Below are 25,096 nucleotides of genomic sequence, written 5' to 3' on the forward strand. Positions count from 1 at the left end.
TGAAAATGTTTAATGGCGTTTCCCTCTTGTCTCGTTCAATCTAGAGCCGAATTTCTATGGCCTAGCGAGCGGTCGACTCAAAGTCGAAAGAAAATATAAGTGTGATGGTTACGCACTGTCGTTAAAGATTTTCAAGTCACTGTTACGCTGCGTCAGGCGTGATTCACTTCGCGATTTCGTCGCGCCGCTACAAGTACATGCGGCCGTCCCCAATTCTGGGGTCTAGCCATAGTAATTGCCGCGCACCGCTACGGTACGGACGCCTGTTCGCGCTTGCGCCACCTAGCGGTCATATCTGTCGTAATAGACGCGTTTTGTTAGAGAGTAAATCTTCTGTATCTAGTACTATAATTTATTCTGTGGCTGCGTCTTACGTAAGCGAACAACTCGCGAACGCGAAGCGGCGCGTTCGCGTTCGCAACGAGATCGCTCACGTAGGACACTTCTATAGGTATCAAAGGATTGATTCACCCCGCGCCGCATCGCTTCGCTTCGCGTTCGCGTGTTGTTCGCCTAATACGTAGTACGCGCGTTATACGGTTAGGTTTCAGACTACACCAGCATTACTGCTGTAGTACCTAATGGCCGAGCGACATTAATGTCAAAATCGATCGGATTTTTGACATTTACGACAGCAATGTAGTCGACAGTAATGTCGCGCTGCAATACTGCTGCATTGCTGTAGGAAACGACAAATTCAAAAACAGTAGAATCGAGCCCTGCATTTAAAGCGCCGTGGGAGACATACTGTAGGCATGTAAATGTCTTGATAAAATTAGAAGCAGTATTGCAGCGCCACATTACTGTACACTCGATAGTACAAAATGTATAGTTGACAGCAATGTCGCGCCGCATTACTGCAATAGTTATGCTGGTGTAGTCTGAATCCGAACCACAGAATAAGTAATAGTATTATCATACAGAACGGTCACGCACCGCCCCGCCCCGACTCGAATTACCTCGCCCCGCGACAGCAGATTGACGGCCGTTTGCCGGCCGCTCAGTACTATTTTTAAGCAACTTACACTATGACGCATGACGTGTGTACAGACGTGCCGTTCACACATAGAAACGCGTGTTTTTTTTTTCAAAGAGATATCACAAATTTTACATGATAATTGATAAAAAGCATCGTTAAACCAGAATGGTTTGTCTCGATACTCCATTTCGCATGATGACGATGCCGCCTTTTATTACATAATCAAATATACAATACAATACTTAGGTACGGTACATCCAATTTATAAACAACATAATGATTGCAAAGAATCACAAGTGAGCGCATTCCCTGCCCTGTGTCCGAACGGTACCTTTACCTGGTTCTTCCACGACGTGAGTCTAGTAGGCGATCAGAATCAAGTCGTTGATGTGTTTTTTTGGGAACTCACCTTTATGTCTACTCCGCTCACGGCTCTGTGGACAATAGAACGGTCATATTATTGATAGCTTTTGACGTACTTTATTTGGTTTGTTTATTAAATTCTACGGTTAAGTAAACATGTGTCCTTATATAAAAGGCATTTAGTCTAATACCAGTGTATATAAGGATTTAAGGATGCCATTAGCAATAAGTGTAAGTGTAACAAGGTGCATTGGGGTAAATTCGACAACGGGATAATTTTGAAAATCCCTAATATCTACTTAACTAATAGAAGCACTTCACACCTACTTTGGCAATGCTTTCGCTACTGCAACCTTTACCAAGGCATCTTGCTTAGTGTTGATCAGGGGTCGGAAACCGGTATTTGCTCCATACAAAAATACCGGTATTATTACGTTCTTTTTCGTTCTTTTGTTTATAATTTCATTTTTAATGGGACGTTTTAATAATGCAAAATTGTTTTCTAAATACATGATTCAGTCCTACGTAATGAGCATAAAAAAATTCAAAATATTGGGCTATTTCGGGGTTTTAAAAAAATACCGGTTCCGAGCCCTGGTGTTGATACAGTAGAAAGTACTTATAATTAAATATTTTCTACCTCAACTAAAGATAACTTTTTTTATAACACTAAACTCGCGTTATGTACACATAATTAATGTCATTAACGGGTGTAACGCGATTAAATTTCATTATTTTACCTTTTTTCCGACGTTTCAGCTAGGCTGCACTAGCTGTGGTCACGGAAGACTCATGATGGATTTCTCGGGTGGATTTGCTGGGACGTCAGTCTTCCGTGACCACAGCTAGTGCAACTTAGCTGAAACGTCAGAAAAAAGGTAAAACAATGAAATTTAATCTCGTTGTTAATGATATTAATTAACTTTCTTTTATATTTCTTCGAAATATTTCTTTATGTTTGTGCCATAAAAAGTCAACATTAAGGCAAAGCTTCGAGATTCATCTAATTTTTTCCTATAAATTTTCTACACTAGGTCAAAACGACAACGTGTTTTATCACATAGAAAAAATGATAACAATTAATTATTTGCCACCATATAATTGCCACCGACGTGGTATAAAAAAAAAATATGCGTTATAAATTAGAGAATGCAAACCGGTTTTTATTTGTATGAAATTTCGGTAAATAACCGGTTTCCCATACAATTAAACACCTGTTTGCATTCCCTAGTTACAAAGTTATCTTACGACAATATATTATCTATTCCACTCAGTTCCGGCCATAAATCCCATGAAAAAGATTCGCGCCACCGCCTGCCAGTGAGCTGTTAATGAGTGAGGCGGAATGCCAAAAAAATGCCACCCCGAGTCTCTTGATTTATTGTAAATTACTTGGCCATTCTGTTTTCCGCTAATGTAACATGTTTTGAATTTTCTGCATTTCGGTTTACGCTTGGATAATTTTCATTTATTGCTGGTATTGTATGCCAACTGACTTTTCGCATTCGGTGTTATTAAAATCTTAAATTAATGATATGAAAAATGTATTTTGTTTATCATCTTTTAACCTTTCAAAATCTTATGGTCAAAATTCGTGTGTTCACCTCAGTTGTACTGTATAGAGCAAAAAAAATGGTTCTCGGAGAAAATGCAAAAACATGAAGGTTTGGTCAGAATCCTTATTAAACAATACTCAAGAGGTTAATATTTGCGCGCCTTTACACTGGGCCTTGAAAATGTCTTCATACATTTTTTTCACGTTTAATACTCTTTCACGCTAAAGATGCTTATTCGACACCCCAGAATTTTCTTAAGCGGGTTGTACTATAAATGTTTTAAATGCTACTTGCCATAGTTTTTGCATTCAAGTATTTTTTGTTGCAAAAATTCCTGTCTGACATCTTCAAGGTAATAACGGAAATAAACCATTTGTTTAAATTTAGTTCTGAATTTGTGCTTAAATTCATAACATCTATGCAAGATTGAGAAACATTCCTATTTTGGACAATAAATTGCTTATATTATGTAAATTGGCACAGTTCTTGTTTAGATTTTCCCATATTTGTCCATTCCATACATATCTTTGCGTTCTTTAAAGTTCAATCAATAATGTAACATTCACTAAACATTCAAGTAACCTATGTATCTATAAGACTGCTAGATATACGAAAATGTAGTGTAGTGGCATTCTAGAAAAGTGGTGTTTACATAACGTTTTTTTTAACACTTCCAATAAACGAAATAAATGTCATATACAAGGGAAGAAAATCACTTATAAGGACTCCAGTGCCAAGCGGTTCAGACATCTGTTGTGTAAACGGAGGACGCTGGTTCGATTCCAGCCCTGAGGCCTGGCCCTGCACTGGAGGCCTTGGTATTTTTTTCCTTTGTATATGACATTTATTTCGTTTCGTTTATAGTAGTATGTCTACTTGTAAAAAAAAAAAAAAATTTTTCATAGAAAGTAATTAAATTTGTTCATAAATAGACTTCTGAAAAAGCTAATAAGCCGATATTTGGCGTGATAAGGTTTCATACCTTAGCTTTAAATTAAAAGATACTAATACCGATTTTTGCAGGTTTTTAAGTAATTTATGGTCGCAGTAAAAAAACCGGCCAAGTGCGAGTCGGACTCGCGCACCGAGGGTTCCGTACTTTTTAGTATTTGTTGTTATAGCGGCAACAGAAATACATCATCTGTGAAAATTTCAACCGTCTAGCTATCACGGTTCATGAGATACAGCCTGGTGACAGACAGACAGACGGACATACAGACAGACGGACAGACGGACAGCGGAGTCTTAGTAATAGGGCCCCGTTTTTACCCTTTGGGTACGGAACCCTAAAAACAGTAAGTAGTATACGGGTCACATCCCCGACAAAATAGACCTTTAATGGAATGCCCCTGTCCTGTAGAACACTACAATAATTAAGTAGAACGGTCTATAAAAGGTCAGCGGCCGATAATTTGATTGTACTAATCCATTCCAAGCCTATACTGGGTACGGTACGATCGATATCAAAGAGGAGAAATATTCCATTTGAATTAAATATGTCTTTTAATGGTGTTGTTTTTAGTAACTCGTAAATAATGGAATAGTTTTTGTTTGATTAATATTCAATGAATTAAATATACACTTTAAAACATGGGCAGTTAAATATATCACAAAGTACTTTTTCACCTCAGCGGCTCGAACAAGCCTACTTTCGTCACTCCCTGGAGTGAGGAAAGTGCGACTTTCGTCACTCCAGGGAGTGAAACAAAGTAGCTTTTTAATTTAGTGAGGGCCATGAACTGCCACTTCATACTTCGGGATCTATTACTAATTCGAAATACATTTTAACCTTTTATATGTTCTCACTACTGAGGTGAAAAATTATGTGTCACACGAGAGGAAAGTTATTTTTTCCCTCACTAGCTCGGAAAGTTGTCGTTTATCCTTCAATACAAGCGGGGAAAAACGCGTTTTATCCACTAGTGGGGAAAGTAATTTGACCTTGGATGGAGCGTGTTTAAGTAGCTTGACAGATAACAAAACGTAAAACGCTCATGATAATGGTTCGTTCGATATTAATTATCATTAAATATATGGTTTGAGAATCTAATAAAAAATACCAAAAATAGCTTTATTTAATGATTTTAAGTCATAAACCTTAAAATTCCATAAGAAACGTTTGTTTTTTTATAATGATGTTAAATACTAAACGCACAAGTTGAGTCGATGCAATTTCAAAACGCATCGTTGACATTTCATACATCAGAAATGTCAACATTGTCAACCTTTTCTCACCGACTCGCGTAAAAATACACAACTTCCAGAGTTTTCTGTTATAATATCGTAAAGAAATGAGTGATTCCAGTGATGAAGATGATCTAACGCCTGTGGATGTTGCACTTTCCTCGCTATAGTGAGGTAAAAAGTTTTGTGTTACACACGGGCGCAAATGTATTTTACTTCTCGTGTGTTGAAACACTCGCTACGCTCAGGATTCTATTTTAGAACCACTCGCTTCGCTCGTGGTTCACCTATAGAATCCTTTCGCTTACTCGTGTTTCAATTCTACACTCGCGGGTAAAATACAACTTTGCACCCTTATATAACAAATAACTATTACATCTCGTGTTTTTGAGTCCCTCGCTACGCTCAAGATTCTAACTTAGAATCTTTCGCTTACTCGGGACTCAAAATCAACACTCGCAAGAAAAACCAACTTTCCTCTCTTGTTGCACAAATAACTATTTTATGAGATACCAATCGAGCAGACGGATCGCCTGATTAACGCCTCTGGTGTTGTAGGTGGGTCAAAATTCTTTCCGTTTTCTTGTTTTTGACCACTCTGTCACGCTCTCACGCTTGTATTTCCGTCTTCTATCAAATAAATAAAAAAGTCGAGTGCTATCGCATGTCTTTAGTTTCTAGCTGTAGATTGTATTTTACATGAGAAAAATTAAAAACAAAATTTCATCTCATACAAAAAGCTACACTCCGTCACATTTTTTTGGGACATAAAACAAGACAACGAAAAGAATTTTGACCCAGGCGTCCAATTGTCCATGCGCGATTTTAATTGCAATTAGCAAAGTAATATTTTGGTATTAATTTATATGGATTTACTTCATTAATTTAGACGTAGAAAAGTTTGCAATTAGGCGTTACTACGATTTTGTTAAATTTTATTTATAAATATGTAAGTACCTATCAAACATCTGTCATGATTTATTTATGTTTACATGACAGATAGCAGTTGAATAATAATTATAATGTGGCAACATCATTGCGTTACCCCGATTAGTACGGGGTAGTTGGGAAAATACCTGGCAACACGGTAGGTAGCTAGGTAGTGGGGCACGGGAGCCAGTTAGACTGGCTCATGAGACTCGTTCACTTAGATCGAGGCAGTCATCGTGAAGGATCAGTCAGAGTACCTGCAAGTACCTCTATTGTTGTATAAGTGATAATTAGAGTAACCCATAGAAGCAGAATCACCACACATCACACAATATCAATTAACTCTTAGTCATAGTACAGTACGATCTCGTATACTGCATACATCACATACATGTAAACTTCTGAACTTTGAACGCAATCAAAATGCTCAAATTTGAACTTTACACTGTCTCAGGTAAGGTCACGGAGTAGGATGGAGATGGCAAGTGGGCGTTCCCGTCTATCCGACAGTTAGTAGCGACCGACTCACTTTATGCACAGACTATGCTCAGTTGTTGTGTAAACTTCATGCTCGAATGACATTCACGTCGTACGTACGCTCGTCTAACAAAAATTGATAATTAAATTTAAAATGCCGTATTGTGCAGTATTAAGCTGCAGAAATCACAGCGGTTTAAAAAATCTTTCACGTGGAGGTATTTCCTATCACCGGTGGTTATTTATTTAAATATAATCCGATAAATACGAAAAATCTGTTTCTATTGCATTATTTACGAATGTTCGTTAATTTACATCTATATTTTATCAGTTAGAACTTAGAGTTCACAATCCTTTGTCACTATTCTTTACGTTTATCTGGAATATTCGCTATCCTAAATGTCAAATAACTTCGCTACTCAGATGCTGCGCAATGTCGATATTTATATCGATAAAGTTAAAGTTACGATATTTCAAGTTTGATGTTTGGTAGTTCGGTAATAAATTATTATTTTAGACACGTTTCTAATTATTATTTGGGATAATCAATGTCTTAGTAAATATGGCAGCTCTGGTCATCAAGCACTAAGTTAAGTCGGGGTCATTTCATGGCAACCTTTCAAACCTTCGTATTCCTTTACATACGTTTTTGTTTTTTACACCCCATCATATTTTCATCGTTAATATAATTAGACTAGGTACTTAATGCACTTATGCGTACAATGCATGCAATGTGCCATGAATAAACGTTTTATATTTTCTATTTCTTTATTATTAATTATTATAGGTTACCACAAGATGCCGATATTAAAAATAAATGGGTCAATGCTACTGGGCAAGAAAATTAGTTTCCGCAAAAATATAGCACCATTTGCTAGGAGCATTTCTTAGAGAAAGATTTCTGGGGATAAAATTGCCATACATCTCATCTAGCGTCCACACGCCTAAAACTTAGTTACTAATTTAGTAATTATTAGTGACATTCGGGTTCACTTAATTAATAAAAAGTGTACCACGCAAACTAGCGTGAAATATTGGAATTTTGCCGCCCCCCTTCCTGATTTGATAGGTCACAATCTTACAATCAAATCAAGTGGGATCGATGAGCCAGTTTCATGTATGCTTTCACACCATACAATTAATTTGACAATTTAATCAGGTTGTCCCGTCTAGATTGGCCTTAAATGCTGCTACAAGTAAATATATTGTTAAAGACGAATACTTACCTATGTAAGTAATTGCAGATTTGTGATCACAAAATAACAGCAATACCGAGTTAATAGACCTTTAAAGAACTATGATTTTATCTGTTTGACTTTAAGATATATTTAATGTTCACATTAACAACCTAGTTGGTCAATTAATAAGAAACAAATTTCTAGTTAGATATTTGTTGTACTGTACTACATATTATTTTTCATACAATCACGATTATCACTACCTATATTATAATCATAAATAAAGTATCATCTAAATGTGTTAAAACATACGGTAATGAAATATCAATACCTAACTGAACACACAAATATCGATAAAACACTCCGATTACACTGTCCCCTCCCTATATCGTCGAATGGAAAGAAGTTCCAACGGTTAGCTACTCGCAGGCGTGTAGAGGTCTCGAAAACACCAGTGTAACGTGACCGTGAGATCCGTAACAAACCATGCGTAATTAGACCTTACTTATACTGGTTTTTTAGCCCTTTTCTCGCCTGTTAAGTAAGTGATTTTAAAATTATATAAAATAACGCCATCTGGTGTTGAGTAGTTGTATTAGGTGAACGTTGAGCGAGCTTTTGTGAGATGAATGAGATAATGAAAGAGTCGTATGTCATATAGCTTTGACATTATAATTTAAACCGTCACTCATGTAGCCTACAGTTGATATTCGTTCGAGAAATGTCCACCGGTAATAACTTTTTGGTATGGAAAGTTGCTACGAATCAGAGCAATTTTGTAAGTGTGTGACGTATTTTAACGTGGCTATGAATGTGTGAGTTTAGCGACACTGGTTTTCATACTAAATAGGAGTCATTTCACATCCACTAGTTTATTAATTCGTGGGTAAGGTAGATTTTTCATTAAATTCAACACCTAAAATCCAAGCGGTTTGCAACGGCCTAATGGGCGGGCGTAACGAGAAAAGCACCCTCGAGACGCCCCGAGCTAGCGGGAATGCAGTTAGAAATGAAACGAGTGTGGAGAGGCCTTTACGAGATCATTAAATAGACTCGAGTTTTTCAATATGATTGCTGATTAAAAGGCTAATAGCGCTTATTCAGAAGGTAATCGTAGTCCCATAAGTATTAAACTGCAGGATCTCTGAATAGGATTTCAAAATGTAATTTAATCTATAGAACTGGAAAAAAGCAAAGGAAACCGTGTTAGTGATTTCTCCGCTTTTGAATAAAATAATGTCAATAATATACAATAATTATTTCGTAAATTGACAATTCTAACAATGGATTTGAACATGTTTGAAACGTATTAATTACAAATCGTTAATGTAGAAAAGTAGGTACCTCTTCATAACACCGTGAGGACACTAAACTACGAGTAGGCTTAACAGAACCTAAATTTCTCCACTTGGTGAGGTCAGGCTGCCATCGCGGTATTGTATTGTGCAAATTGTCGTTTTACATTTGACGTCGTGAGACGGTTTTCCTCAGACCTAAGCCCTCCTACGTGTATATGTACAATACGGCCGGGCAACTCTACTGCCGTGAGTGTGAAAGAGTTTTTAGGAGCAAGTTTGGCCTGGCCAGCCACATAAGAGCTCATGAGAGGAAAAAGCCTTGATTGTTGAGGTCGCCGTCGATGTGGAGGACTAATGTATTGTAGAGATCAAGGTGCCAAAAGGATCTCAGGTTTCTATTGTTTTGTTTCGTTCAAGTTTAAAACAAAATAAATAAAATTCTATTTTCTAATACCGTTGATTCAAATTGCCATTTTTCCTTGTATGGTGGGCAGCTAGAGGTTAAACCCCAATCGTAACTTGTCCACACATGTCCGCAATTATGAATCATCCTCGTCGGAACCTGGAATAAATGGTCCCCCCAATATAAGTCCGGTTGGGGGTCGGAAGTGCTTGCTCGGCGCCGCTTGATTTATTGGAGCGCCGCGACGGATATGAACCGAGCACGTTGAAATCTCCGCGTCACGGACAAGGGATGAAATCTGAGCGAGTCGCTAAACTTTTACTTATCGCTATACAAGGCGTATAACATCTTACCAGCCTCGGTCCATAAGAAGCAAAAAAGAGGAAGATGGAAAAGAGAGAGGAGATAGAAGATATTCGATAAATTAATGGAGAAACAGGATGCGTACACCTGCTTGATAGCAGAATCAACTTAAAACTTACTCAAAATCACCTGACTTCAACATAGATTGGAATTAATGGCCTCTCAATGGATGAGTTAAGGACAAAAGACGAAATGTGAGCGAGTTACTACAACAAGACGAGACTTTACATTTACATACTTGCATATTATTTTACATACTAATTAGATTATGTGTGGTCATCTTAGTCCTGCTTGATTTATTGATGCGCCGCGACGGATTTGAACCGAGCACGTTGAAATCTCGTGTCAAGGCCAGAGATCACGGTCCAACAAATTACCACTTAAATGAAGAAAAAATGGCCTCTGTAGAAAAACATTTCGAGTAAGAGAGGAGAGTAGAGAATTAATCCAATCCGCACAAATAATAGTTATAATAGTTTGCGATGAGTATACATTGGAGGTAACATAATTCAAATAGTGGCTTGCATTAGAATAATACAAGAAACTAATAACTAAAAGAAAAGACACTGTGTAATCATGTCAGCACTAAAGCTTAAACAAAAAACTGCGACTAAGTAAGTCAAATGTATTACTATCGCTCACACTTGACAATTGGGCATCATCCCGAGGCGTTACAACGAGAAATTTCTCATAAAAATTGAAAGAAAGACTTGCTTATGAGAAAGTTATGTAGACTTTCAAATGTGTAGCAAAATCGCATTTATTTTAATGAAAGCGCTCAAGGCTTTCATTTTATACGAGGAAAGAAATATATTTTCAGTACAAATATTAGTGATTACATTTATGATTTACTGATCAGACAAAGTAGTTGGTAAAACCAGTCAACTGAATAAAAACGATAACTTGGATCTTTTCAAATCGACAGTGAATAGACATCTTTTAGGTAGGTAAGCATATCAAAGGTAAGGTAAGGTAAGGTTGTAAGGTGAGGTTGTGGTCAAATGCTTAACTTTATCGAATTAAACAATTAAAAAAAAAGGACAAGAGCGAGTCGGACTCGCCCACCAAGGGTTAAAGGTAAAAAGTAGTGTTTAGTATTTGTTGTTAATAGCGGCAACAGAAATACATCATCTATGAAAATTTCAACTGTCTAGCTAGCACGGTTCATGAGATACAGTTTGGTGACAGACAGACAGACGGACGGACAGACGGACAGTAATAGGGTCCCGTTTTTACCCTTTGGGTACGGAACCCTAAAAACAACACACACATGTATAATTAAATTTTCGTTTCTATTATGACCCCAATTTTGCGTTAATAAAACGTAAAGTGAAACTGTAATGTACCTACAAAATTTTTACCATTTAACCAAGATAAAGCAACTAGGTACCGACTACTGCAAACTGAATAGGCTTGATGACAATTTTTTATTAATGGTATCAATCGATCAGGTTTGTTTTTGGGATCAAATGCCCATATGAGACCCATTGCATTAAAGCAATACAAAAGTCAGAAATGATAGTCAAAGTCCGACGGTCGTAATTCACTCGCGAAACGCTCCTAACAAAGCGATAACTGAACGTGACGTCAAGGTCACTGAGAGCCCATCTTGAATGTATGGAAAATAAGTAAAATTGCGATTTTGTCGGTGAAATATTGCGTTTATCCATATAGTTGGTGTTCACTCTTTTATTGGATAAAATGCAAGGAATCGAATGGTATGTTTTGTTTATTCCTTTTTGGAAGTTAAAAAAGACTTTAAATTTTGAAACTTTTAGATCCTGTATTTTTTATCATGTCCATATATTATTATAATATCCACATTAGTGTGATACATTGCTCATTTGCTATCTATTTTACTAGATTTTGTTATAAAATTTCAACATATGTCATCATCTCTATTGAAATCCGTAAACAAATTTTCTGAAATCGCCTCTTGCATTAACTAAAACGAAGGAAAAACGAATTGAACAGCATACCGTTTTATTTCATTTGAGCAACTTCGGTGCCGTACGTGACATTCATACTGACCTAAATATTACGTACTTACGAAGTAGTCGGGGGAAAGAACAAAAATTCGAAGAAAATCCTATTAGGCGAACGGTGGTGAGAAATTGTTTTCATTTTTGCGAAACGATTGTTCGTGATAAAATCGTTATGATTTTGCCATTTACGAGTTATTTCGAAAGGTGCTGTTATGTTGCAGGATTAAATTAATTTCGTTACAAAATTTTATTCATATAAGTACGATAAAAAAAAAGATTTTTAATAAGTAGTGAAGAGTACTGATACTAAACCAAAAAGGATTACGATAACCGAAGACGAAAAACGAGTAAAGTGAGATAAATACGTCAGATTAATTTGGAGAGAATTTATGTCATTTAAAATTGTTCCAATACTGGAATCAAAAGGTAATTTTAATCATCTAACTTGTGTAAATATCCTTCCTAAATTAATGATCGTAAGAAAATTCATTTTCAATATGAAGATCTTATTTATGAAGACTTGATACTACTATCTTACCTCGTTAATCAAACAGAAACAACATCACAAAAGCTAACTAACGGTAAGTGGAAGAAAGGAATCCATTCTTATACTTCCCTCGCCATACATAAATGATGGATGATAACTCAGCTACAGGTAACTTGTTCTATTTTCGTATACATGTTCCACTTCTTCCTTATCCCGGAATCCTAAATTGTTCAGTGAAACACGAAAAACAGCTTTGCCCTGTCATTTCCTGATTTAGAAGCCAATAAAACACCCTTCACGATTTCATGGCGTAATCTAATATCCTTGTAATTTTCATAAAATTTCTATTTCCTTGTTCAAAATTTAGCAAATAGAAAGCCGGTAATAAATTTGGTCTATCGGTAGATAAATCACGACGAGACGAGTCGTGTGCCTCTCTTTTTACACGGAGCTCCATCAGTCTATTAGCTTTGACATAGGAAAATGCTAAGATTTATATGTCTGCAAATACATTTTTTATGATGTGATCCAATTCCACCGTACATTTCTTTGACCACTGGCTTTTCACTCCGTCATACGTTTCACTTTTATGCTTTCGTGAGTGATTTCTAAATCCTATCTACAAATTTGTAATCTTCTCGATATGTAGAACTCATTTCTTAGAATTTTTTGATTTACTTCCTAGGATGACTTAGTCGCAAATTCGCAAATATTACTTAATTGTCTTTTATTATTATACACTAACGTTACTTAACGATGCCTATTTAGTTCGTATGGTGCCTGTAAAACGGCCACATGGGCACAAAATGCTTTATAACACACTTTTTTTTATTAAGGTCTTATTTCAATAAATCAATAGTTTTGAGATGAGGCCGTTTTGCGGGCACCACATGAGTGGTCGACTTGAAAAAGGATTTATCAGAAACGAGTTATGCTCAAGGAATCTTTCAAACACTATAATAATCCGATAAAGATATATTTATGTATCGCAAGATAGTCACAAATTCCCAAACGCGACTTCCGATTTCCCGACGTACGTTCAAGTAACGCTTATACATAATTTATCCTATTCGACGTATCGTGTACCAATTGGTTGGTCTTGGATCCGCTCCAGTCGCCAGATGTCGCCAGATCTCGGGATTAGAGGAGATTTATTGGACGAGCCGATAGTGTTCTATTAAAAATTCGATTTCGTTTCGGATCGACGATCTACGTATACTCGAACCGAACGGCACCGTGTAATTTGAAATTGAAAACTGGAACGTATTGAATCCGCAAAGAGGATTTTTCTAACACGTCTTGCGACATTTCGCGGAATTGCATTTGAATAAGAAGCGCTTGCTCATTTCCCAACGTTATTTCGCAAACTTTTTCATTCCTTTGCGCCGAATCGCATACATTTTTAACGTTTAAAAAGGATTATGTCATAATATCTTCTAAAGTATGACGGAGACGTTGCAGTGTAAAAAATACAACGCTTATGTTAATGACGTACCTACTGGGAACTCTAAAATTCACATTTTACCTCGCTTTCATAGATAAATTCTATTTCACCCGCGTCGTAATAAAACGGTTTTTAAGCGTTTTCAGGAAAATGTTAATCTGTTATTTGAGAATGTCATCAACTAGCAAATTATTATCCCTCTTTTCTGTTTGGATAGTTTATTATCTTCTTTACCGCAAGCCTCAAACCGCAGCCAAATAACACTAGACCATACTCATAGTGTTGTGTTCCTGCCGGTGAGTAAGGTTGTCAGAGCTCAACGAGGGAGAGGAGTGTTAGGGTCGGCAACGCGCGTGTAATATCTCCGGTGTTGCAGGCGTCCATAGGCTACGGTGACTGCTTACCATCAGGCGGGCCGTATGCTTGATTGCCACCGTGGTATAAAAAAAAAATCTTCTTTAACCTACTTAACCTTTCTATAGCATAATTTAGTCGGTGGTTAGAATGAATTCAGATCAAATTTTGAAATTATGTTTACTTAGCGAAGTTAATTAAATGGGTAACAGAAACCATCCTGTCAACCTTTATGTTTAGATCTTAAAAAGCAACAACCTAAATGCAAGATAAAAGATAATGAAGAAGAAATTTTAAAACGTAAGGTAGAAACAAAAGCTGACTAAGAACGATGTAGGCATGATGTCTGAATGAAGAAACAAGTCACTAGCGATGTTGGCAGGATACTCGCTAAGCTAAGATGAAAGTATCGCCGGTCATATCACCGCCACTGCCAAAAAGCTGATGAAGCGAGATAAGAGAATCACATTCGCACAAACTGGGACGCAGTTTGTTTTGCTAAAGGTGCATTCTTTGGTTGTGCAAGGGAGCCAAGTTTTTAGACTGACCAATGTTAAATGACCTCGGGGGTCGTAGCTACAATAGACGGAAATAAAGGCCTTTAAGTGCTGTCAACTACAGAGAGCCTACCGTGAACACCCAAGTTCTCAAATTTCGGACGTCTTCCCTTTTACTCCAATTAAGGCGTAATTAGAGTGACAGAGATAGTTGTTCTAAACTTCCATTTTCGCGGTTATAACCCAGTAGCCAAGAACTAGATGAAAACTTTAAAATAAATAATGGACAATTACAAAAACCGGACAAGTGCGAGTCGGACTCGCCCACCGAGGGTTCCGTATTTTTTAGTATTGGGATTAGTCCGGTTTCCTCATGATGTTTTCCTTCACCAAAAAGCGACTGGTAAATATCAAATTATATTTCGTACATAAGTTCCGAAGAACTTGGTATGATCCGGGGTTTGAACCCGCGACCTCCGGATTGAAAGCCGCACGCTCTTACCGCTAGGCAACCAGCGCTTTTCAGTAGATAGATATATGTATAATATATACTGCACTGGAAGTTTTCTACGTATTAGCCCCAAGATACACTTGTAAGTTTTACTTGCGTAAGTAGGGACACAGCTATACTACAGAATGAGAGATGAATATATTTATCTCATTCTAACAAATAGCTTTGTCCCTACTTAGGTACGTTAGTAAAACGTACAAGTGTATCTCGGGCCTAATGCATAGAAAATAACCATAACTCAGGTACAATCTGTGACAAACACACAAATAAATGCCTTTACCAGGACTCAAACCCGGAACCTCCTACTTCGTAGGCCCCTGCCTACCCCTTGACCCTTCACTACTATAACTAGGCTAGTAGGCCACATTGCACGGCGCCATATGTTTTGTGATGGCTCGATTGTCAACTTCAGCACATGACACTTGTCAATTTAGCTTCATTGCATACATTGTGGACAAAATCAAAGAGAGCAGCCGAGGTAGACAGTATAGTTGGTCAAACCAAATTGGCAGTAAATACGAACAACAAAACTATACTCATCCTTTTCTTTTGGGTGCTAGTACGAGTGTAAGACAAAGATATTATGAGTCTCTCTGTCTATGTTTGAAATGAGACAAACTATATATACAAGTAGTGTTAGACGCGCCACCGAGCGACCGGGGGTAAGAGAAAGAATATTCATATAAAATTTGGGCAACATAGGATTTTTCTCTTTCACTCTTATAAATTTCGGTATTTCGCCATCGCCTCCTACCTATGATGCCACCCGGTCGGTGATAAAGACAAAGCATGGCACTATTTTCTCTTTCATCTTATAGGAATCGCAATTAGACTATCTTTCTCTATCAAAGAGTGTCAGGCCCTTGAGCCGAGGGCAACCGTGACCCATGTTCAAATTCAAACACAAATATAGGCTAAAGCTCGAAAAGCTTGTGGAATGCCACCTCAAATGCCGCGGATCACTGGCGTAGAACACATAACACACGGACAAGTCACTGTACATTTGACGTTTATCTGCACACTAGTATTTCAAGCGGGTGAACCTTATTATCCGGCCGCTTTAGTACTGTTAGTTTTATCTACTCGACAATTCGTAAACTCTATTGCTAAGACAATAAGGTCCACATATGCTAAGCTAAGCGTGCTGTTGCTAGTACTAAGTTACTTCAAGCGAGCGATTCGTATTTGTTCTATTTCGCTGGACAAAATGCATGTTCAGCTTATGTTTTCTAGTTGGTTCTGTACTAAAACCAATATTCTTATCTGAATGTCGGTAGATTTTATATCGTTGCAATAAAGTTTACGAATTGTCAAAATGGTCAGTGAAATCTAAAACAATGATTTGTTTGTTTTTAACGTCGCTGTTAAACATATCAAGTGTGAAATGACCCCTTGGTGACTAATTCTTTATGTTATATTGCTTGCCGTACGATTTTACAAAAAAAGAAAATTCGAAAGAAGTTTCGAAAAGATGCTTAAAAATAAAAACGGTTTAAAACCGTCTTCCGTGATAAACGTAAACTGAACCCGATCCAATCTTTACTTAACCTACATAAGACATTGTATTATTTACCCCAAAAGAACAAAACGTAGTCCAAGGCGTTTAAACTGATCGATCCTAAGCCTCATTGACATGAACTCAAGTTTACGGCGCACCGTGTCACGTACGGAATATATACACATCAGTACCTTCATTCTGAATAGATGTATCAACCAAAGGGATTGTAAGCGTCATGTTACTTTTTAGTGTCGAGTGGAGCTCCCTTTCCCTGCTTCGTTCGATTTACACGCTTCAACTGCGTAAGTATCTGTGGAGAGAATGTCAGCTGGTTGATTTGAAAACAAACGCATGACATGATGTTGTTAAACGATACCCTCAGTTACGGCTTTTTAATATTTTCCCAAATTGTCTTAGTTAATTCTCTCAAAGATGCACTTGACACTTGATTGTGGTTTTTACTATTTAAAATCCCGGCAATTCAAATTTAGTCATACATTGTAAGCAGTATCACAAATTCTGTAACTGCTTTTTAGTTGATTGTGATGATACTTTCCAAAGGGATTATTGTCGCAAGACTGTCGGCCTGATTCGAACTTTAAAATACGTCAAAAATTTGCTAAAGATACGACATGTATCAGATATATCAGTGACAAAAGTGACGTTTGTTCAAACAAAAACGTCACTTTTGACACTGTCATATCCGATCCATGTCGTATCTTTAGCAAATTTTTGACGTAGGTACCTATCTTAAAGTTCGAATCAGTACGTATGACTGTTTTCGGGCTGCAATGGAGGACCCATCATAAGTTCGATTTCACCAAAATCATCATCATCGATTTTTGAATAGTATGTAGGTATAGAGATTGTGACCTTCACAAGACTAACTACCATCAGCATACTGTATTATAGTTGTACTAGTTTTACCAATTCATTTATAAGCTAGGTCAAAAAATTGATGCCACTACGCTTTGTTTTTCAAAGGCAGCGTTTTACTACCACTGTTCTAACCTTGACTATCAACGCTACGTCCATAAAAAGCAACTTCTTTACATGTGGGACGATATAGGCTTTATTGACCCAGTTTATCGTAAGCACACGTGTATCGTACCTGGTTCATAATGCGCAAAAATACCTCTTGATATAGAACCTTTGTACTCAACAAGCCATGAAAATCAGTTTGTGTAATTTTAGCCAAATTTTGTCCAAATTTCATTTGTACCTACTTTTTATGTTTACTACGCGATTACTCCGCTATGAAATGATTTTGATGATTTTTTTTTTTTGGTTGGTTATATGTTCTTCAAACTATCATATTTATATCAAATTTGATTCAGTGCTTCTTGTGAAATCGTTTTTTTTTTTTGTAAAGTACCTAAAGATTATTCAGTAGGTAGACGATTTTATTGTTGAGCTTTATTGTAGGTAAGGAAAAGTAGGCAAGTGCCTACTTTTCTTTGCAAAGTCTGAATGTAGACCTTGAACATGCCTTCTTTATCATTTGAAATGATTGAAGAAAAACAAGAATGTACATCCATCAAGCAAAATTTTTGCGTCTTGGAAAACTTCTCAACTTTTCCATTGCGAATTTTAGCCACAAAATAATGCTTACACTTCAGAACATTTACAACCTTCGTCGTCTTGTTTGGGACACATAATACTATTTCACGATCACGTTGACATCTTAATCCAAATTTGCGTTACCTAAAAATACGCGTATGGCACTTATACTTGGTTTTTACGATTGTTTCTACGTTAGGGGTAGTAAAATCTCAAATAAATTTACTCAATGCGTCGTCAATGGGCCAAATAGTGCAAATGAAAGTATACTGGAATGATAACTGCTTCCAGCTCCATTCAGAGCTTTTCGTGTTCTTAGGCGAACTAGTGTGAATGTGGGAAACTAATAAGGAATATAAGCCTAGGCATCCAGGTTTAAGATGTTTTAGGGAGTGTAGCTAATTTGTGGAAGTATGTAGTTTTTTGATAATTTATTAGCACTATTAGCAGCAGAATTCAGTAAATAAGAGAGACTTGTTGATACACAAATTACCGATTCTCGTAATTGTTTTAGATTGTCATATCACATGCTTTGAGGTTATTTCGACCATCTTAGATGGCGATATAATGCTCGCTGCGTCTTACGTAAGCGAACAACTCGCGAATGCGAAGTGGCGCGGCGCGGCAGGCCCACGGCGTTCGCATTAGCTGTGGTTGATATATATACAACAAATTGTGTCAAAATATTTTCAATAATTTTAATGCCCAGAGAGGAAAATGAGGACTACGTTTGTATGAAAAGGCGATTTCGCGCGGCTCCTCCACTTTCGTCTTAAGGCCAGGAAAAGGACAGAATAGTTTTTATCAATCATCATTATCATCTTTCCACACAGACGCAGTCGCGGGCAGAGTCCAGTTCTTTAAAATTCATTTGTCAGCAACAAACAAAATTCACCGCTATATGTATAGTGTTATTTTACTCCCATATAACCAAATATATCTACAACTTCACTAGTTTTCGGCAATATCCGGAATCCAACCCTATTCCCGTAATATCGTAACTTGGAACGATCGTCCCTCGTGAATCAAATCATCGTTTCAGTCGTTCTGGGGACAAGTCGCAATTAAACCGTCATCGTAAATCCATTAACGTGATTTTATGACGTTTAAAGTATTTTTGAATTTCGTAATTGACACATGGAGCGTTATAAATTGAGCGTTGAGCGTGGGTTATACATTTTACAAGTGTAATTTACCTTCACGTAAGTCTGTACTAAGTATAAGTATCTCTACATCCATTTGGGGACATTTTTCCAGTGACACGGGTCTGATACCCAATTGACTAGTATATTCATATGAAATAAAACTATGAAAACGGATTATATCGCGTATATTGAATTTATAATACATCCCATGTAGGGTTGGAGCCGGCATAGTTTATTTTTATCGCATATATATATATATCTTTACTTGAAAAATAATTATAGTGTATAACTAGCCTTATGAACCGGTTTTGCATGTGCAACCAGCCTTAAAGTTTGTAGTCTATGATTGTTCATTATTTTAGTGTGTGGGTATTTTTGCATTTTGTAATTTTTCCTCAGTCACCCGTTGACCACGAACGCTGTAAAGAGTTCGAAACGTCGGGATGTATTATAAATTCAATATACGCGATATAATCCGTTTTCATAGTTTTATTTCATGAGTAACTATCGCGGTAACCGAAGACAATATTATGTACACCAGTACGGACTGGAAGTTGCAACCAAAATCCGGCGACATGAAGACCTTGGGAATAAGCTCGCGCGCGCTCGTTGCGCTCTGCATTTCTTGAAGAGGTGTCGAGATGAAAATCTTATTCCTACATGCGTGAAGATAGCTCCGAAGAAGGACATTATCGGCAGTGAACGCATACTTCGCCGGGCGAGTGAGAGATTACTGTGCAAAGCCATCCATAACAACCGTTACACGGCTTATAGACTTGAGCAACAGATTAAGGTAGGCACCGGTCAATTGCAGGAAGTGTTGACAAGCACCGATTTTAATGATGTTGTTGAACAAGGTAATAAACGTTACGCATTTACATTTGAACAATGCAAGAAACGACAAAGTGCCAAGTTTGACAAGTTAAAATCGAAAACGAGACGCAGCGATAACGGAGGGCTTCAGAATAATAGCGCTAACGGAACGTCGCTGTCAGTGTCAAATCGGTCGGTTGTCAATCTATCCAGTAAACAATTGTCGACGTCTGAGTTTTCAGTATTAGAAAAAGGTCTTAATTATGTTGTGGCTCCGCGAAAGATCCCTTTTGAAGACATTATTGTTAGTGTAGAAGACTGTCTGGTGAAAAATCAGGTAAAGAAGGAAGATTTGGAGGCTATACGGCAGGATGTTTCGTCATTATTACGGAAAGCCAAGCCTCCGAAAAGGAATTTGCCTAGAGATGAATTGGCCGCGTTGAAAACGTTACGCGATGATCCAGACCTTACTATTCTTCGAGCGGATAAGGGAAATGCGACGGTTGTACTTAATACTTCAGATTATAACCAGAAAATTAGGGAATTATTAGCGGATACTACAACCTACAAACATGTAAAGACGGACCCGACTATGAAAGTATTGAAAACCACTAAAGAACTAATTAGTGATTACTCGGAGAGCCTTGATCTGAATGTTGCAAGTTTAGTTCCTGACTGCCCCGTGCCTCCAAAGTTGTATGGGTTGCCAAAAATACACAAACCTAGTGCCCCACTACGTCCCATAGTGAGCCAGATAGATGCTCCCACATATAAATTGGCTCAGTACCTCGCGGGAGCCCTCTCAGCATTACGTGGTAACACTAGCACGCATACAAAGGATTCTTACCATTTCATCGGTGAGATTAAAGACCTAACATTGACTGATGATGAGATCATGGTCAGTTTTGACGTCCAGTCGCTATTTACAAGCCTACCGGTACAAGACTGCATTGAAATTGTCAAGAAGAGGTTATGTGAGCAGAACATGTCAGAGGAATATGCTAAGCTGTTGGAACATTGCCTTACATCTGGCTACTTGCTATGGAATGGTGAATTCTATCTTCAAGTCGACGGCGTGGCCATGGGGTCTCCGGTGTCTCCAGTAGTCGCTGACATCTTTATGGAGGACTTCGAGGAGAGGGCACTCTCATTGGCTCCTGTGCGACCGAAGATATTTAAAAGATACGTAGATGACACTTTTACTATACTTCCAAAAAGTAGTGTTTCAACTTTCTTGGATCACCTAAATTCCATCCATAGCAAAATAAAATTTACTATGGAGTTGGAAAAAGACTGTTCTCTCCCCTTCTTAGATGTATTGGTAAAAAGAAATCCTGATAACACCCTAGGTCGCACTGTGTATAGGAAACCTACTCATACTGATAGGTACTTAAATGGCAAATCGCATCACCATCCCAGTCAACTTGTTACAGTAGGCAAATCTTTGTTTCAGAGAGCCCAGAGGATATGTGATGACCAGCATCTGGCCGCGGAGCTCCAGCATGCCAGGCGCGCGCTCCAGGCAAACGAGCTCAGGATACCGCGGGTCAACCAGAGGTCCCACATTAAGATCCCCACAGTCGAGCGCAGGCCTGCCATTCTGCCTTTTGTCAGGGGGGTCACGGACAGGATCAGCCACATCTTGAAGCGTGCTTCTATAAAAACATATTTCAAGCCAATGAAGAAGATGTCACAATTCCTGAGGCCTGTAAAATGCAATACCCCTCTACAGACTGCAGGAGTGTACAGGCTGGACTGTGAGTGTGGCCTATCATATGTCGGGCAGACGAAACGGAGCATTTCCACTCGGGTGAAGGAACACATAGCTGATGTCAAGCACCGTCGACCTAGGTCTGCTGTCTGTGAGCATGTCATGGATAAAGCCAATCACTCAATCAAGTTTGATAAGCCTCTGGTTCTTGCCAAGGAGAAGCGTTACATACCCAGAATGCTGCGCGAGGCCATTGAGATTAAGAAATATCCAAACTTTAATAGGGAAGATGGCTTTTCTCTACCACCAGCTTGGGATCCTGTAGTCCACCTGATAAAGGAGCAAGCGAGACATAGACTGTGAGACCGTAGTGTTGGATGATGCTGGACATTCTGATGTTTTGAAAAGATGTGTCCCGCCGAGTTTGTTGCCGGTCCCATATTGGGATACCCTCCTACAATTTAGGAGTGAATTAAATCTTCTCGGGTCCGTGGTGTAGGGTTGGAGCCGGCATAGTTTATTTTTATCGCATATATATATATATCTTTACTTGAAAAATAATTATAGTGTATAACTAGCCTTATGAACCGGTTTTGCATGTGCAACCAGCCTTAAAGTTTGTAGTCTATGATTGTTCATTATTTTAGTGTGTGGGTATTTTTGCATTTTGTAATTTTTCCTCAGTCACCCGTTGACCACGAACGCTGTAAAGAGTTCGAAACGTCGGGATGTATTATAAATTCAATATACGCGATATAATCCGTTTTCATAGTTTTATTTCATGAGTAACTATCGCGGTAACCGAAGACAATATTAGTATATTCATAGCTATTTTGGTCACTGAGTAATTTCATGTAATTTAGAGACACAGTACAGTCGAGTTCACATAAATCTGAATGTTTATAATTTGTCTGTAATTTGTTTGTTTGCTTGTCTGTAATTTATATTACCAATAAAGTATGAGTATGAGTATGAACACGACCGTACAGGTTTTGTACGAAGACAGGGGCAAACAAGCATACGCTTCGTGTGATTGGCAATTTCACCGTAGCTAATGGACGTTTGCAACTCGTAGCTGCAAGGCACCTATTTTTCTATGGGTCTTAGTATCCTGATTCAATCAATCAATCAATCCCCTGGCTTTTATCCCTATTCGGGGTCAGCCCTCCTGATACTTTTTCGCCAAACTTGGCGCTTTTGCGTCATTTCTGGCGTTAAGCCCGTCGTCAGCAAGTCTTTTTGGACTGTCTGTATCCAGGTGGTTGGTGGGCGGCCTCTACCTCTTTTGCCTTCTTCTATGGCCAGTACCTCTCGAGTCATGTGGTCTTCATTTCGGCGCATTACGTGGCCGAACCAGCGCAGGCGGTTTTCTTGCATTTTATGCGGTATTTCGGCCACTTTGAACGACGGCCACTTTATCCTGATTATAAATGATAATTGATTTGATTACATTTCCTGATCAATCAAAAAAAGATACTTAAACATATTGGTTTGATGGTAATCAGATGTTATTTTATCTGTGAAATGTTTTCCCAGCTTTCCTTCACTCATACACTATTAAATAAAAGCGCAGTCTAGTATTAATACAATGAGACGCAATGGTCACGACCTCCGTGAGAGTCGAGGACGGGCGCAGTTCACAGTCGGACCTGGGGGTGTATTCTCAATGCTTCTGTGGCCGTGGTATTCATTCTAGGGTGAACCTCTAAGACTACTTAGAGTGACGTCACGTCACGTCGTATGCTAGACCAGGCGTATCTCACTCCGCGATTTTGTCTCGTCGCTACAAATACCCGCGGCCGCCTCAATTTTGAGGTTTTTCCATAGTAATTGCCGCGCACCGCCACGGAACGTACGCCTGCACGCGCTTACGCCGCCTTGCGCGTAGTAGACGCGTTTTTTTAGGGAGTGAATCTTCTGTACTCTAGTACTATTATATATTCTGTGGCTAATAGGGACACACTTAGCCCACGTATTGTATTGTATTGTATTTATACAATACAATATTGTATTTATACGTACCGTGAAATATGTATGGTTACATACTTGTCATACGCAAATCAACGCAGGACAAGCGTCATTTATTTAGTGTATACTAAGCATACAAATTTCAGGGCACATATTTCATAATGGATTGCATACGTTATGCACGTGGGCTAAGTGTGTACCTAGTTTACAAGACCGCTGTAGAATTCTGGAGTGAACCAATAGGTGTGACGTCACGATCTGTAATTAATACTACTTTCTGACTGACATCGAAAACACGTTACCCAATGAGTACAGTGTGTGAGTGCCAATATATGAGTGCGATACAGAAACGGTTGTAAATGTCATTGAATCTAAATATATTCAGTTTTTTTTAATTATTTATAGTACGACGTGTGAGAGATTACGATAAATCTACCACTTGATTTTATAATCTCATCCTATAGGCAAATATAACGACTTTTACTAGCTTCTACTTTTCAACTGAGAGGGAAAACTAAATCTTTTCGAATTAAGGTTCTAATTCCTGGTAACGTTTTCCTTCGCGAAAAAGCTCAAAAAATTCTAGTAAATTTCTAGCCTGAGGCGATAACCACGTTAGGCACTATGAATAAGGGCATGAGCATCGATGTGATGCGAGATAGCTCCTCTAGGGGCTTTGCGAAAAAATATATAGCAATTGCGAATATTCAGTCCGCAACCAGACATAATCGTAACATGGGATGAGGTTGGATGGGATACGTGTGGAAGGGCTTTTACGAAATGATATGTTTATGGTATGGCGTTTAAAGATGGTAGCAGTGGAATGAGTAAATCTGTTGGCAAAAACAAGGAATAATATAGGTGAAATTCGTAATTTCACCAAGTGCCGGTTGCATCATTTCTGATAATTTGTGGCTTTCCATCAGAAAATCCTTAAAAGACATTTCTATCAGAATTTCTGTTAGACACTGTTAATTGTTGTTGATTTTCTGTTGTTAGAGCACCGTCTGTGAACACTGTCAAAAATAGACTGGATACACATTTTAGAACTTTAAAAAGTGCAAAATAAAATACAAGTACGAAAGGGACGAATGTTACTCGCGTCCGCAGGATTTACCTATCACAACCCTGCACGTGTCCCCTGGGTGGTGCTAAACGAGTGACAAACCTGAGGCGAAACATATAGGCTTCCTATCCGCCCCTCCAGAATAGTTTAAAAAAAGTAGTCATGTCGTATTAAGTGTCCAACCATTTTCCCGCGTCTATTTTCAATACTGTTTAGAATAGCTCTTCTTTCACTCACTCTTCTTAGCACCTCCTCATTCGTTATCCTGTCTCTCCATGCCTTCCATTCACCTCCAGACATTTCAAATGCTTCCCTTCTTTTTCTAT

At 38.1% G+C, this 25,096-nt stretch overlaps 1 protein-coding gene across 4 annotated transcripts in view; it reads right to left on the reverse strand.

The window, feature by feature from the left end:
• Nucleotides 1–25,096, reverse strand: part of LOC134745926 (putative polypeptide N-acetylgalactosaminyltransferase 9) — a 326,047-nt gene that overhangs the window by 51,308 nt on the left and 249,643 nt on the right. For all 4 annotated transcript variants that reach the window (XM_063680044.1, XM_063680046.1, XM_063680045.1 and 1 more), the window contains exon 3: nt 1,389–1,413. The gene's annotated coding sequence lies outside the window, so the exon portion shown is untranslated. The remainder of the gene's footprint in view (nt 1–1,388; nt 1,414–25,096) is intronic.

This window comes from Cydia strobilella, chromosome 12 (genome assembly GCF_947568885.1).
Source record: "Cydia strobilella chromosome 12, ilCydStro3.1, whole genome shotgun sequence".
Lineage (NCBI taxonomy): Eukaryota > Metazoa > Arthropoda > Insecta > Lepidoptera > Tortricidae > Cydia > Cydia strobilella.